The following is a 15,722-nucleotide window of genomic DNA, read 5'->3' on the forward strand; positions in this document are numbered from 1 at the left end:
TAATGGATTGAAATTAGAAATAAATGACAGAATAAAAAACAGAAACTTCTCCAATACCTGGAGACTAAATAATACACTATTATATGATGAATGGATAACAGAAGACATCAGGAGGGAAATAAAAAAATTCTTAGAAGTAAATGAGAACAAAGACACATCATATCAAAATCTCTGGGACACTATGAAAGCAGTACTTAGAGGAAGATTTATTTCATGGGGTGCATTCAAAAAAAGAAGTAGAAATCAACAAATAAACAACTTAACACTACAGCTCAAAGCACTAGAAAAAGAAGAGCAGACCAATACCAAAAGTAGTAGAAGACAGGAAATAGTTAAAATCAGAGCCGAAATCAACGAAATCGAAACAAAAGAAACAATTGGAAAAATTAACAAAATAAATAGTTGGTTCTTTGAAAAATAAATAAAATTGATAAACCCTTAGCCACACTAACAAAGAGAAAGAGGGAGAAAACTCAAATTACTAAAATTCGGAATGAACAAGGAAACATCACAACAGACACGAGTGAAATACAAAACATAATTAGAAGCTATTTCGAAAATCTATACTCCAACAAAACAGAAAACCTCGAAGACATCAACAAATTTCTAGAGACATATGAACTACCTAAACTGAACGAGGAGGACATACACAACTTAAATAAACCAATTTCAAGCAATGAAATAGAAGAGGTCATCAAAAGCCTACCAACAAAGAAAAGTCCAGGACCAGATGGATTCTCAGCCGAGTTCTACAAAACCTTTAAAGAAGAGCTCATTCCAATACTTCTCAAACTATTCCATGAAATAGAAGAGGAGGGAACCCTACCAAACTCGTTCTATGAAGCCAATATCACCCTGATACCTAAACCAGACAGAGACACATCGAGGAAAGAAAATTTCAGACCAATATCCTTAATGAATATCGATGCAAAAATTCTCAACAAAATTTTAGCAAATCGCATACAAATATATATTAAAAAGATAGTGCACCACGATCAAGTGGGTTTTATCCCAGGGATGCAAGGTTGGTTCAACATTCGGAAATCAATAAATGTCATTCACCATATCAACAGACTTAAAGTTAAGAATCACATGATTATTTCAATAGATGCAGAAAAAGCATTTGATAAAATACAGCATCCCTTCATGCTCAAAACACTAGAAAAAATTGGGGTAGTGGGAACATTCCTAAACATTATAAAGGCAATCTACACTAAGCCCATGGCTAATATCATTCTAAATGGTGAAAAACTGAAAGCGTTCCCCCTAAAAACTGGAACAAGGCAGGGATGCCCTCTTTCACCGCTTCTATTCAACATCGTCCTTGAAACTCTAGCCAGAGCAATCAGACAAACCAAAGAAATTAAAGGGATACGAATAGGAAAAGAAGAACTCAAACTATCCCTGTTCGCTGATGACATGATTATATATTTAGAGGAACCTGGAAATTCCACCAGAAAACTTTTAGATCTCATAAGTGAATTCAGTAAAGTAGCAGGTTACAAGATCAATGCTCATAAATCCAATGCATTTTTATACATAAGTGATGAATCTTCAGAAAGAGAAGTTAGGAAAACTACCCCATTCACAATAGCATCGAAAAAAATAAAATACTTGGGAATCAATCTCACAAAAGAGGTGAAAGACCTCTACAATGAGAACTACAGAACACTAAAGAAAGAAATTCAAGAAAACCTTAGAAGATGGAAAGATCTCCCATGTTCCTGGATAGGCAGAATTAATATCGTCAAAATGGCTATACTACCTAAAGTGCTATACAGATTCAATGCAATTCCAATTAAAATCCCAATGATGTACCTTGCAGAAATAGAGCAAGCAATTATGAAATTCATCTGGAAGAATAAAAAACCCAGAATAGCTAAAGCAATCCTTGGCAGAAAGAGTGAAGCAGGGGGTATCGCAATACCAGATCTTCAACTCTACTACAAAGCAATAGTAACAAAAACGGCATGGTATTGGTACCAAAATAGAAAGGTAGATCAATGGTACAGAATAGAGGACATGGACACAAACCCAAATAAATACAATTTTCTCATACTAGACAAAGGTTCCAACAATATGCAATGGAGAAAATATAGCCTCTTCAACAAATGGTGCTGGGAAAACTGGAAAACCATATGCAATAGAATGAAATTAAACCCCTATCTCTCACCCTACACAAAACTCAACTCAAAATGGATCAAGGACCTCGGAATCAGACCAGAGACCCTGCATCTTATAGAAGAAAAAGTAGGTCCAAATCTTCAACTTGTTGGCTCAGGATCAGATTTCCTTAACAGAACACCCATAGCACAAGAAAATAAAGCAAGAATCAACAACTGGGATAGATTCAAACTTAAAAGCTTTCTCTCAGCAAAGGAAACTATCAGAAATGTGAAGAGAGAGCCTACAGAGTGGGAGAATATCTTTGCCAACCATACCTCAGATGGAGCGCTAATTTCCAGAATCTATAAAGAACTCAAAAAACTCTACACGAAGAATACAAATAATCCAATCAACAAATGGGCTAAGGAAATGAACAGACACTTCACAGAAGAAGATGTACAAGTAATCAACAGATATATGAAAAAATGTTCAACATCCCTAGTAATAAGGGAAATGCAAATCAAAACCACCCTAAGATTTCATCTCACCCCAATTAGAATGGCGATTATCAAGAATACAAGCAACAATAGGTGTTGGCGAGGATGTGGTGAAAAAGGAACACTCATACATTGCTGGTGGGGTTGCAAATTAGTGCAGCCACTCTGGAAAGCAGTGTGGAGATTCCTCAGAAAGCTTGGAATGGAAACACCATTTGACCCAGCTATCCCACTCCTTGGCCTATACCCAAAGGACTTAAAATCAGCATACTACAGAGATACAGCCACATCAATGTTCATTGCTGCTCAATTCACCATAGCCAGATTGTGGAACCAACCTAGATGCCCTTCAGTTGATGAATGGATAAAGAAACTGTGTCATATTTATACAATGGAATATTACTCCGCAATGAAGAATGATAAAATTATGGCATTTGTAGGCAAATGGTCGAAATTGGAGAATATCATGCTAAGTGAGATAAGCCAATCTCAAAAAACTAAAGGTCGAATGATCTCGCTGATAAGCGGATGAGGACATATAATGGGGGGTGGGAGGGGCTAGCATTAGGTTTAGGGTTAGGTTTAGAGTTAGGCTAAGGACAGCGGCAAGAATGAAGGAAAGAAGGACTGTGTAGAGGGAAAAGAGGGGTGGGAGGGGTGGGGAGAGGGGAAAAATAAAATAAACATCATTACCCTATGTAAATGTAAAAAAATAAAAAAAAAAAACTTACAAGAAAAAAAAAAAATGCTAAAGGAGAAAACCTTCTAACCAAGGTTTAAGAAACTGTATTTTCAGAACCATGCCTCAGAAAGGAAGGAGAAAGATTTTCCCAGACAAGCAAAAGTTGAGGGAATTCATCACCACCAGAACTACCTTACAAGAAATGCTGTTGAGTTCAATTTGAAAGAAAAGAATGGGCTGTTAATAAGTAAGACAAAAACACCTGAAAGTATAAAAATCAGTGGTTAACAAGTTGATTCTGAAAACTTTACAGTTGTAATGATGATTTTAACTTGTACTTTTAGTATGAAGTTTCAAAGACAAAACTATTAAAATAATAACCAAAAATGTGTTAAAGAATATGCAATATAAAAAGATATAAATTACATAAAAACATGAATTATGTAGAGAGTAACAGAGTAAATGTGTAGTTTGTTTTATGCAAAGTTTAAAATAACTTGCTATCATAAGATATTTTATATGGTAACCACATATTTTATATGGTAACCATTTTTTATAGTAGCCACAAAGCAAAAACATAGCAGATACACAGAAGACAAAAAGTAAAGAATCAAAGCATATCACTGAAGAAAATCGCCTCATCACAAAGAAAGAAAGAGGAAGAAAGGAACAATCTACAAAACAACCAAAACACAATCAACAAAAATGGTAAGAGTAAGTCCTTACCTATCAATAATACCCAATAATCAATAATGTAAAGTTTACCCATAAAAAGAATGACTGAAAGGATGTGGGGAGAGGCCCAACTATAGGGTGACTACGAAAGACTCACTTCACCTGTAGGGACAGACACAGCCTGAAAGTGAAAGAATAGAAAAGACATCCGATGAAAATAGAAACCAAAAGAGCAGAAGTGATTATACTTGCATCAGATAAAATAAAATTGAATTTAAACTTATAGAAATAGACAAAAAATATATAACAAAGGGGTCAATTCATCAAGTGAATATAATAGTAAACATATAAGCACCCAAAATTAAAACACTTAAATATACATAAAGTGAGCATTAAAAAATTTGAAGAAAATACACTAAAATATAAAAATAATAGGGGAAAAATAGACTAAAATGCAAAAATAGTGGGGGACCCTAGTTTCAGCAACAAACATAAAATAAAAAAGGAACCATCAACTTAAACTCACTTTACCCAATAGTAGTAGAACACACATTCTTCTCAAGTGCTCATGGAACATTCTCCAGCATAGATCATAAGGTTGGTCCAGAAACAAACATTAGAAAACCTAAGACTGAAAACCTATTGAGTGCCTTTTCTGATCACAATGATATAAAACTAGAAATGAATTGCAGGCAGAATATCAGAAAATTCACAATTATGAGGAACTCCAACAATGTGCTCCTAAGCAAACAGGAGGTCAAAGAAAAATTCTAAAAGGAAATTTAGAAGTATCTGGGACCAAAAGAGAGAGAAATACAACTAACCAAAATTGATGAGACACCATGAAATAAGTTCTAAGAGGGACGTTTATAGTGGTAAATTCCTACATTAAGAAAAAAGAAACATGTCCAATACACTAACTTTACCCAAGACACTAGACAAAGAAGAACTAAGACCAAAGTTAGTAGAAGTGGTTAATATCCAAACCACAAGAGGAATCAAACAACTCAATAGCAAGAAAATCAGATTTTAAAACGGGCAAAGGATCTGAACAGACATTTCTCAAAAGACATAAAACAGTCAACATATATTTGAAGAAATTTCCAGCTTCAATAACCATCTGGTAAATGCAAATCAAAACCACAATGAGATAACTTCACACCTGATAATGGCTATTATCAAACAGGTGAAAGAGAACAAGTGTTGGTAAAGATGTATAGAAAAGGAAACCCTTACCTGCTATCAGTAGAAGGGTGAATTAGGACAGTCATCACAGGAAAGTGTGGAGGCTCCTCAAAAATTTTTAATTAGGGATAGTGGGGTTAACGAAATTACATAGGTAGATAGGAGGAATAAATTCTGGTGATCTGCATGGGGTGATTACAGTTAATAATATTGTGCAGAATATTTCAAAATAGATAGTAGAGAGGATCTTGAACCTTCTCATCAAAAAGAAATAAAAAATAATCAGCATATATCTTATGTCCTGATTCTATTCCACTAGACAGAGGTGAGATAATAATTAGATATTGAATCATACTTACCTAGGTGAAATTTTCATTATTAACACAGACATAATCCTACATGGAGAAACAATGCCAATGAAAGAAATAGCCAAGATAAGATTACTGATCCAAAACACAATATATGATTTTTGCAAACATAACCATTAGAAGCACTCCATTTTATTCAGGAATGTTAATAAACATCATCAGTCTTTTATCAATAGAATTACCAATTTAGGCATACATTGGAGAATTCACTAGAAATTCCTCTTCCCCTTGGACATTAACCAGGCAAAGTCTGACTATTCTGTTTTGAGTTTATGCTGAAAATATAAATTAGGTCTGATTGAATAACACTAAATTGGAAAGCATAGTTTATAGCTTTCAAAATCATATTTAGCCTTCTTAATGTGTCCCTAGAGCAAATTTCCTTCTGGGCATATTAAATTTATATGACATTATATAATGGCTTGTGAATTGAAAGCAACACATATTAATAATAGAGAAAAAACTAGACATCATATTGAAATCAAGTTACATGAGATCTGTTTCTCTTATTTTCAGTTTCAGTTTCATTTTTCATCGATTCACAGGATACTGAAATGAGTTTAGTGCTTATAGACCAACTGCCTATGTTTATTTGAAAACCTGTTCTTCAAAATAGAAATTCTTATTGGGTATGTTTCTCAGTCTTTTTAGTTTTTCCTCCATGCCAACCCAATACCTAATAACTACAATTTATCAAAAGATTTACAAGCAAAGCACATTCGTGTGTTTCTGAGTGAACACCCAACATTAGATTCATAATCATAATTATTCATATGATTCTCAATGTCCGCCATCCTGACCATGTCCAATCAAATGTGGGCAATATTACTGTGCATGGTACCTGCAGTTACAATGAATGTCATCTTTCTAAACTTTGGTGTTGGAATTTTTAAATTGTATTTCTTAGATGGAGTCGGAGAGAACTGAGGCACATCTAGAGCCACCCTGGTCGGGGTGTGGGAAAGGGATCCAGAAATTAGCAGAAGGGTAGAGAAAGCTAACCAAAGAAAACTCCAAGACCCAAATCTGAACTCCAAATCCCTCTTCAAGCAGAAAAGCTTGGGCTTCACCTATCATATGTTGGGTTTCAGGTGAGGAGTCACTAGGAAATGAAAGGCTCTATAAGTGTAAAATTTTGAGAAATATCATTTGAGTAGCAAAGGCAAAAAGAGAAAACAATAGTTTTTACCCTATTTTGTGCTGGGAACCATGACAGAAATTTTTTAAATGCAATTATTTTTGTTTGATTTCCACAGTGAAGAGGAAACTATTACCTAATTTTACTGTGAGAAAATTATGCCTCAAATACATTAATTAGTTTGGCCAAAATCACATGGATGATAATACAATCAGTTATTTGATGAGCAAACCAGTTTCCATACTGATTGACTGTTTACAGCTCTTCTATATATTACCCTATTTTAACTATAATTTATTTTTCTAATTTTTTCTCACTGAATCACTGTTTTCTCAGTCATCAATTTGAAAGAAAATCCATCTATTTCTCAAACGCCTTTTTTTAAATCAAGTGTTTACTGTACATGAAAGAACTAGACTTTAAATTTTGAAATCATGAGTTAAATAACACCCAATAAAGTTTCACAGCATATTTGGCATTGTTTTATTAAAATATCAAGTCAAATTTTTGTTAATATATTCATATATTTTTATGTATTCAAAAAAAAAAACACATCTCAGTGGAAATTATGTACTGCCTAATTGTTGCAACTTTCAAGAGTAATCTACCTGTTAGGGTCGTCTTTTACATTCTTGAATGTTTGCATTCAAAGTTATAATAAAATGCTCAGAAGTTCTGGGCTATGTTCACCCATTTTCCTGTAAAAGGATAATGCCCTTGTGGAGAGCAAAGTTAATGAAAGGTATTAGCCTATCGTTTATACTTGTACCTTTTACTTCCATTTTGTACCGTGGCAGGAGGAAGAAGCATGTTTAGTGAAATAACCGTCCTATCGTGTGCCAAACAGTGCTCAACTAGATGCCACACCTTCTCAAATTGATACCAACACATCCAGCCAACTTCTTTATTCTCATATATACTAAAAGTCTTCACTTAAAATTAAGCTGCACATAACAGAATGACTCAAACAACATTATCCTATGTAAATTTATGATTACACAAATGGTATGCCTTTACTCCATGTACAAACAGAGAAACAACATGTATCCCATTTGTTTACAATAAAAAAAAAGAAAAAAGAAATTAAGCTGCACATCCATAAGCATGCTTCCACCTCTGTCATTTTAACGTTGATAAATTTTAACCAGGCAATGTGATGTTGTAACTAGAAGCTTGAAACTTTCAGTTGCACCCACCCCACACCAGGAGGATTGAGTACCAATGAATTTTGTTTCAACTTTTTCTAACATTTCTATGTCTCACAGAGACATGTGTAGTCATGTCATACATACATGAATATGTTTTCTTGGAACGCCATAACTCATGAACTCTTTTTTTTTTTTAATCTCACAAGGCATTTAACAAGGCAAAGAAGTTGCAACCCCATTATTATAATTTTAAATAAATAAGAAAGCAATATTCTGATCTGGGTTATGCCATGTGTCCACAGAAACATTTTACTAAACTTCCCAGAGAAATCCTGCTCAGAAAAGGAAAGAGAGAGTGACTACATTCCCATTTGAATTTGGAACTAAGTCTCGCTACTTTATATGTTCAATTCTCAAACTCCTGAAATAAAGGAAATTAGTAGCAAGAAAAGCACTGAGTCATTTGGGTTCTAGCACTTTGGTCCCTGACACATGCAAGGTGTAAAGCAAGAAGAACTTGGAGCCCGATACATGGTAGTTGAGTTAGCAATTATTCTAGAACAATTCATCTTCAATAAACAAGCTCACTGCACAGCCAGGGAATGCATCTCTTTCTAGCAGGAAATTGATTATTTTTAAGTTAAAGAAACTCATGTATTCATTTCTCTGAAATAAATTTACATAAAACACAAAAGTATTTTACAGTCTAGCTATTTTTCTAAGAAAGTTGATTATTTTCTTTAGACTACATGAAAATGAAAGGTTGAATGTAAAAATAAACATTGCTGAAGTCCCTCAGACAAGTACCATGATACCACGATTTGTTATTTTATTTCAGGTTTTACAGCCATGTGTGCAGTTTTGCTATAAAAATTCTTCTACAAATTAAATTTGTATGAATAAATTATGCAGAGACATAACCCTTAGAATTTAATAAGCTTCTGAGGCTTTTTTTTTCCCCCTTCCTGGACAAATTATAGAATCCCACTTCTGCTGCAACTTATCTCCACTGTCCTATTATCTGATCATGCTCAACTCTTGAATAAAATTTGAAGTGACAGAAATATAAAGGACACAATACAACAAACAATAGTCACACGAATCTTAAACTTCCTTTACCAAATTGCTATGCAATCAAGGATAGGCTTTTTCTTTGTTCTGCTACTTGTTGAATAATGATACAGACATGTATCTTTACAATACTAGGATTAGAAAAGGAGGGGAAGGAGCCATCTCAAATCAATTTTACATTAAAGCAAAGAATTTTGAAAGTGTTGCTTTCCCTTGCAATCTCAAACAGGCACCAACAAAAGCACCATTTGTGGTGTGGGGGGGCAGGTATTTTAAAGGAAAAAAATAGCTTATTCAGAGGCTGTTTTATTGCTTTAAATGTTGTTTAAAAGCTTTGTAAAAAGCAGCTTTTTTCTTTTCCTTAGACATCAACAGGAGATAATTGCCTTAACATGCTTTTAAATCATCCTGTTTAAGACACAAAGTAGCATCAAAAACCTGCGCTCAGAAAACTTTTTACTTAACCGGATCACATCGGAGTAGATCTGGGGTTGGCCGCAGACCCTTTCTACAAATGACGACACTTTGAATTTTCTGCAAGGATGATTTTTTTTATTGTTATACAGTAAGGCAGGCTTTTGTGGCATGCACATCTCTGAATTTTAACATGTGCATAGGTGCATGTAAACATCACCATCAGGACTCAAACAATTCTATCATCCCAGGAAAAGTTGCTGTGACATCCCTTTGTAGTCCCGTTCTCCCTCTCCTCCAAGCTTGGCAAGCACCGATCTGTTCAACACCATCCTTTTGTACCTTTGAGAATGTCATGTGCAGAGTAGCATGCCGCGTCTATGACGAGGAAGATGATTGACTGGAGAGCAGAAGCGTGGCTTGTGACTTTTTCTGCACAAGATATTAACTGAGGCAATTAAATCAGCTGAGAAATACAGAGTTCTTGGGCCATCAGGGGCAACTGCTGACTCTGTGTGCTTTCAGCTCTCCATGCCAAGCAGTTTGCACATCTCTGAAGTCTATGTTGGGATCTGGGAAAATCATCTACAGAGAAGGAATATTCAAATTCTTCCAACGACTGTGAATTATGATACCAAGATGAGGCACCCCAAATCTCTTTCTCTTGAATGTCTACTGCATTAGTAAGGAGTATTACTGGTATTTTTGTCCCACATCCCCCACCACAAAGTGAACGGAGTCCTCTTATCTGCAGCAAACCAGGATATGTTACAGTGTCACATGAATGTAAAAGAGAAAAAAAAAAAAAAAAACACCAAGCGACTTCATCTTAAAGCTGAAATCTAAATTTCCATCTCATTTAAGTATAATTGATTCTAGGGTTTATTAATTTTATACTTCATTATAAGAAAGCTTAAGAAATGATATGAACCTAATTTAGGAAAACATACCCAACTATTTTTAATACAGTGAAAGAGCTATTCGGGTCAGTTTAATAGTATTTTATGAGTGAAAATAAAAATGTTTTTGAGTCTGTTTAAACACGTTTCCCAAAAAAATTTAATAGCGTAATAATTCTAACTAGATTGTATGAATTTTAGCATTGTGAACGTTATGCCTTCCCTGTTTTAGACTGTGATAGGGTGAGCAGATGTTCAACAATTTGAAGTCTGTTTTGAATCTTCCTACCTGCTGGGTTTAATTTCGGAAGCAAGCACCATTCTTGAAGACAGACAAAATGTTATTTGTTCTTTTATCCATACACCACGTTGTACTAATTTTCATCATTTCCAGTTCAGTTTATGGCAGGTCATTTCTAGTACACATAAAATCTAATTGTAATCCTTAGAAATAGGTAATTTTTGTTCTTGTGTCTATAAAATGAAATATTACAAAATCGTTTTTGTGTAGAGTACATACTGATCTATGATTCTGCATTAAAAGTCAAAGAATAGTATTTTCTAATAGCATCATAGAAATGCAAGGACTTTGGAAAAAGTGTTCCCTCAATGCATTTTACTGCCATGTACAACTAATTAGAACAAATAAAAAAGTGTTCACTCACCTTTACAGGTTTATAAAACATCAAATGAATTTATATTATTTTAACATAGCTAAATATAACTGTAGTTTGATTTTCTATCCTTAGATTTTAAGTAATTTCTATGTATGCATTCATATTTACAATGGATAATGAGTCTCCTTCCTTGTCTCTATTCATTCATGTCCTTGCCTAAATTACTGAACTGACTGAGCCCTTGCTACTATGTTGAATAAAGTCACAATAGCAGAGTCTTGTTTAATTTCCTTTCTCAGAATGAAGGCTTCAGCATTGGAACATTAATGATTATGTGGGATTTTGTAGACTATTATATTAGGGAAGTTTCCTTCCACTAATAGTACACTAAATGTTCTAACCATAATGAATATTGAATTGTATAATGAATATATGCAAGTATTGAATGATTTTTAAATCCACCTATTGAAGTGAGAATTTGAAGTTTCTCATTTTCTCTGTTAATGTTTTGACTGTATTTATTAAGAATTTTGAATCAATTTAGCATTTGTGGAAAATTCACTTGCTCATGATGTATTTTTATATACATAGACACAAAAAATACATAAATATCTCCCAGGATCTGATTTACTGGTATTTTATTTAGAATTTTACATTCATATTCATGAACATATTAGTTTATAATTTGCCTCTTTTTAATGTTCTTGTCAGGATTTGGTATCAAAGATATGTTACAGTCAAATGATTTAGGAATCTTCCTTCTAATAGAAGTATTTTCATCAGAAATGCACTGTTTCTACATTAAATGCTTATTTTTGCTCACTTGTCAAACTATATAGAACTAAAGACTTCTTGTCACAGATGCTTTCTTACAGCTTTAATTTCCCTAACAATTATAGGTCATTCATATATCCTTTCTCTTCTGCTTATACCTTTACAAGTTATATTTTTCTAGGAAAAAATTCTAGACAATTAATTTCATTTGAATTTTAAAATTCATTGCCAAAATGTTATTTAAGGTCTCTGTTAAGAAAGTTGACATTTTCATGAATAATGAAGAGAAACTTTTACTTTTGAAGGATGCTAAAGGACCAACTCTTTATTATATGATATGGAGAAAATATTGGAATTTTTCTAGGTAAACTACATGCTTGTAAGTAAACAACTAGTTAACAACAAAAAAGGGATTTTTAAGACTATTCCAGCAATTGAAGAAGAAACAGTATAATTAGAGTATAATTCTTTCGCATATGGCTGCTAATATCAGAGAGAGGGAGACTGTGTGTGTGGATACAAGTGCTCTAGATACTGGGAACCTTTTTCAGGAAGAGCACAAGGCTGTCTATGAAGTAATTACGTCCCAATTTTCTAATCAGAATCTGATCCCACTTCTAAATCTAACTTCCAATTAAAGGGAACACAGACAATATGTTAAAAATCACCAGAAGGACGGATGCAGTTTTCAAATCAAGTGTGGAAAACACTCTAGAATAAATGACTGACTCTTTCCATAAATTAATTGCATGGACAAGGAGGATAGCAATAAACTTAATAGATTCAAAGAGAATTACAGGTATTTTAAAAATTCACAATACTGGAACCTTACTTGGATCTTGATGCAGTTAAAATTTGATATGTTTTGCCCAATCAGAATTCCAATAAGTTTTGTGTGTTTGTTTGTGTGTTTGTGTGTGTGTATGTGTGTGTGTGTGTGTGTGTGTGTGTATGTATCAGCAAATTCATTCTAAAATTTATATGAAAAAGCAAATGACCCAGAATAGCAAACTCAACACTGAAGAACAAAGGCAGAGGACTGACACAACCTGACTTCAAGACTTACTAGAAGCCACTGTGATCAGTCCAGCGTGGCACTGGTAAAAGGGGAGACAAATCAATTAGTGGAACATAATAGAGTCCAGAAAAAGACCCTAATGAATGTAGTCAACTGATCTTTGACAAAGGAACACAGGCAATACAATGGAGCAAGGACGGTCTTTTCAACCAATGGCACTGGTACGACTGGACATCCACATGCAAAAAAAAAAAAAAATGAATCTAGATATACACCTTACACCCATCACAAAAATTAACCTGCAATGTTTACCTAAATATAAAATGAGAAAGTATAAAACTTCCAGAAATAATGTAAGAGAAAAACCTAGATGGCCTAGAATATGGTGATGACCTTTGAAATACAACACCAAAGTCATGATGCATTTTTTAAAATGAGTAAGCTTGGCTTCATTAACGTTTAAAACTTCTGCAATGGACAATGTCAAGAGAATGAGAGAACAAGCCATGGGTGGGAGAAAATATTCACGAAAGACGTATCTGATGAAGGACTGGTATTCAAGAAAGAGAGAACTCTTAAAACTCAGCAGTAAGAAAATGAACCATCTGATTCAAAAATGGGCAAAACATCTGAACAGACACCTCACCAAAGAAAATACACAGATGGAAAACAAACACGTGAAAATAAGCACGTTAAGTTGTTATTAGGAGAATTTAAATTAAAATAACCTACCACTACAAAGTCCAATTAGAATGGGAAAAATCCAGAAAACCAACCACCCAAATGCTGACCCAAATGTAGAAGATTAGAAATTCTCATTCTTTGCTAGTGGAATGCAAAATGACAGTCACCTGGAGGACATCAGTGTTGGGGTTTCTTTCAAAGGACACATCCTCTTACCGTATGACCCAGTGCAGGCTCTTAGTATTTACCCAAAGGAGTTGGAACACATCCACAGAAACCTCTACAGGGATGTCTACGGCTGCTGTATTTATCATTGCCAACAGCTGGAAGCAATCAAGATGTCCTTCAGTAGGAGGTGGATAAACTGTGGTGCACCTAACAGTGGTAGATTATTCAGCACTAAAAGTAAGTGAGCTATTAAACCATGAAAGAACATGGAGGAATCTTAAGTGCATACTACTAAAAGACGGAAGCCCATGAGGTTTATATACCGTATGATTCCAACTCTGTGATATTCTAGCAATGGCAAAACTGGAGACAACAGAAGTCAGTGTTCGCCGGGAGTTAAAGAGAGGGAAAGGTGAAGAAGCAGAGCACAGAGAATTTTTAGGGTAGCAAAACTATTCTGCATATTGCCATGTTGGACACGTGTCATTACAGATTTGTCAAAACCCACAGAACGTACACCACCAAGTGAACACTAACATGAACTATGGACTTTGGGTAAGAACAATGTGCCAAAGTGGGCCCATCCGGTGTAATGAATGCGTGACTCCCGTGCAGTACACAGACAGGGAAGCTGTGCAGCAGGGCAGCCATGGCTATGTTGGTAGTCTAGTTTCTGTTCAATTTTCCTCTGATCTGAAAAAATAGTCTACTGAAAAGGCAAAGAAGATACCTTTGGGTATCTGGAAAATTTACCATGTATTTTACTATATTATGGAATTTTTAATTATTTTAGGTGTGGTACTCCTGTTGTGGTTGCTTATAAAATCTTAAAGTCATTCTTTGAGAAATACAAGATTCCTTGTCTATGAATGTCACTGTAAAATGCTCTGAAATATTTCCAGTCATGCCCTATTTACCTGCCTATCTTTCAGTTGTTTAATTCCTGAAGCACACTTATGCATGAGTGTATAAAGACATGCACATCTTTATACATGGGCACTGTTGGAGGTGGAAGCTTACTTCATTTCTTAAAGGACATAAAAAGAACCGCTGATGAGCAGGCAGTACAAACGAGGAGGTGACAGTCATGGAAAAAGGTAGATTTACATAGCACATTTTTACCTGGTGATAACGTCTTCAATTGTTTTTAATAAAAATTCTGCTGAAGATTCTTTTTTTTTACAACTTCATGTTTTAGGTTTAATTATTTTCATGGAAGACACAAGCTTATTTTAGTTCTCTGCTGCAATGAGTATTGAAACAGAGCATATCCATCCTTTGAAGAATAGATACCCACATTCTAAGAGGAATAAGTTAATCTACTTCCACTTCCTCATAAACATCTAAACCCTGTCATGCCTAATTATGAAGTGCCATGTATTTGTCAAAACTGTAATGATCTTTAAGAAGTCAAATGTGAAAGGAAATCTCTGTTAGGATGAGTTCATCTTTACTTCTCTTCTCTGGTGTTCAGAGACAGCGGGTGCTCAAGGTTCTGGAATGTTCTCCCAGCAGATGCCATTGTGTCTGCTCCTGTTAACGTCATGCCTAAAAGAGTAACTCACAATCTGCATTCTTTCTTGATGTTTATTTTTCATATCTGAAAGGAAGATGCTCTCTTCTTTTCATTTTTGTGTTTATTTTAAAACTGAGGTCAGGATGGGGCTCTGTAATTTGCTGCAGCTGTCATATGCTGTCAGAGCCAGACAATTTGTTAAGTCCCTTGGCTGATGTTTAGCTGTGACAAAACCTGGTTTCAAAAAATAGGGATCTTGGGCTCTCACTTTTAACCAGGTTTCAAGGTTAAGGGCCTTACTACACATGTGATAAGAAACCCTTCTTATCCTATGAAGGATTTCTCATCTCAATCAATAGGCAGGAGAACACCAAAGTTGAGTGTTGGTTTCCACCTGTCTCCTTGTTTTAGAAGACATTATGATAGAACAAAGAATGAAATATGAGCCTATCCAAATCAAGTATTAAGATTTTAAGTCTTCATTCTTTACTCTCAATCTGTTTGTTCAAATATCTAGTTTGAAATTAGGATATTAAAGAACTTCAACAAACCGGTGGGCTATAAAAAGGGACTGTTAATTTGAAGGCTAGGAACTTCCTCCATGAAGTGGAAATAAAACTGTATTAATGACATTTCAGAGAGGGAAATGTACTCTGACCATTCTACTGAGCTCTGTATCAAAAGTTACTTACCAAGAAAATTACTTACTCAGGTTCAAATATATAATGATATAGAGTTTTTTAAAACTTGAAAAAAAAATTT

This window comes from Sciurus carolinensis, chromosome 16 (assembly GCF_902686445.1).
Source record: "Sciurus carolinensis chromosome 16, mSciCar1.2, whole genome shotgun sequence".
Taxonomy (NCBI): domain Eukaryota; kingdom Metazoa; phylum Chordata; class Mammalia; order Rodentia; family Sciuridae; genus Sciurus; species Sciurus carolinensis.